Below are 5,015 nucleotides of genomic sequence, written 5' to 3'. Positions count from 1 at the left end.
ATCGGCCAAGCAAGACTTTCCTGTTCTGATTTACATAAGCAGCAGCTGATGATTAACTCGAACTGGGGAAAGATAATTTGGTAGGTTTTGGACTCATAGACATGGTAGAAGTGGAAAGGACATTCGAGCCCAGGTAAGCCAGGGGTCTCCACGTCAGACGCCTCCAGGGGCCGTGAAGGTAGCAAGCAGGCAATGCCACCGGCCAGGGAAGATGAGCAGAGAGGGAGGGGTTGTGGGAAGCTGGATAGCACGCCCTCTGTCTAAATGCTGTGACTCTCAGCTCCAGAAACATTTGGCCTGTGACAGTGTAGACAGGACAAACCAGAAGTCTATGGTATCTCTACACTTTAAAATGTAGCCTCAATTTTTAAAAAGTCACCATGTGAGCCCCACACAGCATTTCCACCAGCCTGAGTTGGGTCTTAGGCCACCCTCTGCAATTCTGGTCTGGGGACAGGCGCAGGGAGGTGAGGTCAGGAGAAGCACTTCTGCTGGGGCCTGTCCTCGGCATCGCGGGATCTCACTGCAGGGCCTCCTCCAGTATAAGGCCATGCTCCGAAACACTGCTGCTGGGTCGTAGGAAGATCCAGGTCAGGACCCAGGAGCATCACCAACCTGCCCCCAGCAGGCTCCATGCCTCACTTAGGGTAAAGGGTCCAGGAAGGGGCTTTTTGAATGCGTGGGGCTGGGCTGGCAGAGTCAGAGTTATCTGGGGCACTTGGAAGTGCATCTTCTGCCCACCCGCTGGAGATGTGGGGGCAGGGGCCTGGGATGTAGCAACAGCCAGAGTCTGTTTGAAAAGCATCAATCTAACACACAGGTTCCCTAGTAGTCACCTTATGAGAGAGGCAGGGGAGCCATAAGCAGGTAATATGTGCCTGTTGGATACAGAACTCTGCACAAACAAGCAGGGAGGCCTTCCTCAAGGTCACGGTGAGGGGCTGCCTGACTGTCTGATGCACTTTGCCCGAGGCAGGTTCTCCATAGACCTTCATGAACTTGAACTCCTCCAGGAAATAATTAATCTCTTTTCCCAACTCCAACTTCTGATATGCTACTGAAAGTGCAAGGGATGATGGGAAAAGGACCTCAGTGGAAACTTATATGAGGGTTTGATTCTTAATTCAGCAAAAATCACATATGCTTCAAATTAACCTTGAAAATCTTGCAAATTGCCCACGAAATCCAGTGAACAGCAGTCCCTAAATATGATGATCGTTAAGACCTATGGACTAGGGTTAAGGAAGAAAGAGATTGTTTTTATTAGATGTCTGCACATTCAATCTGTCCATCTTTGAGGTGAGCATACATCTTTGGAGGTGAACGGAATGAATTTCTCAAATGTTTCTGGCTTGCCTGCAGGGTTTACATTTTTAGATTTAACATTGAGAATATAAATATCTTAATGCATGTTTATAGACATATTTGTTGTCAAGAGGATTCAAAGACTTATAGCTTTTTAGATATCAAAGCACTTAGCTCATGTCCTGGCCATATTGTAGGTAGTCAATAGCGTTTACTAGATTGGAATCTAAATCTTGCTTGCTAAGACCCACCTACACAGTGTTCTTTAAAAAGCTGCAAAGAAGAATGTAATTCCTTCTCCCTGCCTTTCCACTGAGCCCTTCCTGTTACGGCAGCCCTAAGCAGCCATGTGCCCTTGCCTGTGCCCTTGAAACCCTTTACAGAGACCTGAGTTCTACATCGATTCTCCTTTGGAATCGAGGATGTCCTTGAACAAATCCTTTCTCTCTGGGCCTCCGTCTCCCCACCTTATGTTGACAACTGAGCAGACACTGTAGGATTACAAGTGCCAGAGACCAAGTAGGAATGAGGTTTCCATATCTGCCTTTGATGCCAGAAGAACCAGCACAGGCTGGGGAAGCCGAGAGGTTTCTGAGAAGAGGAAGAAAGTCACTGGCAGGGCAAAAGAGTGGCTCTGAAGGTCCGTCTCAGAATGGCATCTCGGCTGGGGCTGCCACCAGGACGTTCAGTGTCTATTTTGTCTACAGCCTTCTTGACAACCTCAAGGCATCTTAGATTGTATTTCCCCTCTGGCTCTCCCTAACTGCCACCAAAAAGATTCTCCCTGCTTCTGAACTCTACCCCTGCATCTGACCAGAAATGGCACTGCTCGTTCAGCAGTTTTAAAAGTGCCTTTACATGGACTTTGTTGTTGTCAAATCCCTCCCCAGCCCCCATTGGGAATGTCTGTCTTCTCCAGCTGCTTATCCTTTAAAGCCCAATTCCACTGCCACTTCTTCCAAGAGCCTTTCCCTGATCCTCCTGAACACCTTAGCACTTCGCTTTTCCAACCTCTCGTTTTCATATTAGTTGTGGCCATGACCAGCTTCCTCCCTGAGAGCACATCTCGGGCATTTCCAGGCATGTGTCCCTCACAGCTGCTCATGTGTACCCTGCGGTCTCCCAAAAGGGAACTTGGAGGTGATTGCCAGTCTGGCTGGGAGCTAGGTGAGGAGGAGGCCGGGGAGACACCGAGGCGCTTCCAGGCTTAGAACAGAACAGAGCCCCAGCCTAGCCGGGGCAGGAGCAGATGGCCGAGTGCAGGGCAGGGGCAGAGTGTGGCACTGGGACAGCAGGGGAGGGTCAGTGGGCTTCAATCCAGACCATGAGCTCACCGTTTTAGAGTTCATCATCCTCCAGGAGCCTGGTGCAGATGGAAATTGCTGTGGAGACCAGGACACGGCAAGGCTGTCTGCAAGTGGCTCCAAGCTCCCTCTGCTTTTCTCATGTGGCCCTATCAGCTTCCCTCAGTTCATGCAGCCAGACCCTGTCCTGGTGAGGAGTGTGGGTGGGGTGGGAAGAAAATCTGAGAGAGTATGGACATATTTGAGAAAGATTATTCTACCTGAAGAGACTGTTTAAATTATTGAATAGGACCAAGTTTACCAGATTGAGTTAAATGTAATTATCTACCATTAACCGGTGGGGCGAGTTATTCCTCATTGTTAAAAATGGAAATTAACAAGCACTGGATATATATAGAAGACATGCAACCACCAAACTGAGTTTTTCTCTTCTACAAAATCATAATGCAAAGAGAACTGGAGGAAATAGTTTCCTAATTATTTACTACATGTCTTCTATTTGCTGTTCTGTCTATGTCCCACCTCTGATTATCTCAGGCATCCCATAAGACTGGGCATGCTCACTGGGAAACACTGATAGTGTCACGGAACAATGACACTAGCTTTCATATGTAGAATGCCTTGTAGGTACCAGACCTGGGGATGATTGCTTTCTTTGCATCTGTTACCTGATTTAATGCGATTGTGCCCATTTTGTAGATGAGAAAACTGAGGTTCTGCAAGGTAGGATGGCTGGTGCACTCTCACAAGGCTGAGAAGCAGCACAGATGGGACTTGAGCCCAGGTTTCCTGCCTCCAAGCTTCAGGCTTTGTAATTTGAGGAGGAGGGGATGGGAATGAGGAGCGACAGGGAGATCAAGGAGGGGAGGCTGGCCATGAAAACTCATTTAATTTTTTTGAAAGATGAATAACCACTGATATCACTTCCTTGGACCTTGATGTCCCCATTAGTAGCACAGACCAGTGGCCTGGATGGCCCGTGAGGCACACAGACCTTTGATGGGCTCTCCCTGCTCTCCCAGATGGCTCGGCTGAAACCCTGAGGGAAAAAAACATGATGATGGCTGAGAGCTCAGTCTGAGGCTTGGTTTGAAACACTGCTAGGCAGTGGAGTTCAACACTCACTTCCCACTCTCATAAGGGGAGGCTAAAGGAACCTTTGAAGGCATGAGAGCAATGGCAGCTGCCTCAGGGTGGAAACCAGCCTGTAGGTGGATGAAACAAAGGAACAGTACAATGGTGATGGAATCAGATCACTGGGCAATGCCCTTCTCACCTGACATAGGCCCAGGGCTAGGGAGCCTCAGAGCCTCCTTTTCATCACCTGTTCCTTCAACCCCATCTCACATTCATGTTAAACCCAAATACTTTAACTAGATGTTCAAATCTTTCTCATCTGGCTGCATCCTAACATCCAGGCTAATGCCTCAGTGTACCCCATCACTACACCCATCACTGCACCCTATTGCTGCTCCCATCACTGTACCCCATCACTGTATGCAGTCACTGCAACCCCATCACTATACCCATCATGTATCCCCATCACTGTATTCATGTTTTTTAGTTATATTTTCCTCTCCTGGAATGTTTTGCCTTCTTCTTTACCTTATGAAATCCTACTTGTCTTTCAAGATCCCATGAAAAACCATCTTCATGACACCTCCTCTTTCCCAAATGCTAGAATCATTCTTTCCTTCCTTCCTATGCACCTTGTTGATGTCTCTATTGTATTATTTATAATACCCTGTCTTTGTGCTATAGCTGGTTTAGCCATTGATAATGGCGATGACAATGATGACAATGAGAGCTGTCATCCGGGTCACAAAACCTCAGCCCTCTCCTGATTTCAGTCCTATGTGCAGTGGACAGTTGTGTGCAGGCACAGCCTTCCCCGTGCACTGACAGCATACCATGTCAAGCACCGGTCGGCCACTGCCTTTCTATTTTCTGCCCCAGGGCCTTTTCTCCCATCACAGAAATCTTTGCTCAAGCGAGACTGGAATTACTGGACAGTTAGAACCCCCAGGAGTAACCATCAACAGAGGGGCCATGAGAGCTGAGGGGGCTCAGGAGGAGTTCTGTGTGCTGCTTAGGGAGCAGAGGGTCCTACAGAAATTGGGCTGTCACAATTGCAGCAGCAGTCTCAGAAACACCTCTCATCTGTCTTTCCTCCTCCTCTCTACTTGCAACTTGCTAGGATCATCTCCCAAATAAACTCCCTTTATATCCCAATCCCTGCCTCAGGCTCTGCTTTCAGGGAACCAAACTAAGTCAGTTGGTACTAGAAGGGAAGAGAGACCAGACCTTCAGTGGGCTTCTGAAACTGGATCTCTCACTGCTCAGACAGCATCTTATTATCAAAACTCTCAGTGGTGGATTGGGCTGTAGTCCTGAGGGATGGGCAGC

The sequence above is a fragment of the Lemur catta genome, chromosome 20 (assembly GCF_020740605.2).
Source record: "Lemur catta isolate mLemCat1 chromosome 20, mLemCat1.pri, whole genome shotgun sequence".
Classification (NCBI taxonomy): Eukaryota; Metazoa; Chordata; class Mammalia; order Primates; family Lemuridae; genus Lemur; species Lemur catta.
The sequence above is the reverse complement of the archived record's forward strand: the minus strand, read 5'-3'. Positions refer to the sequence as shown.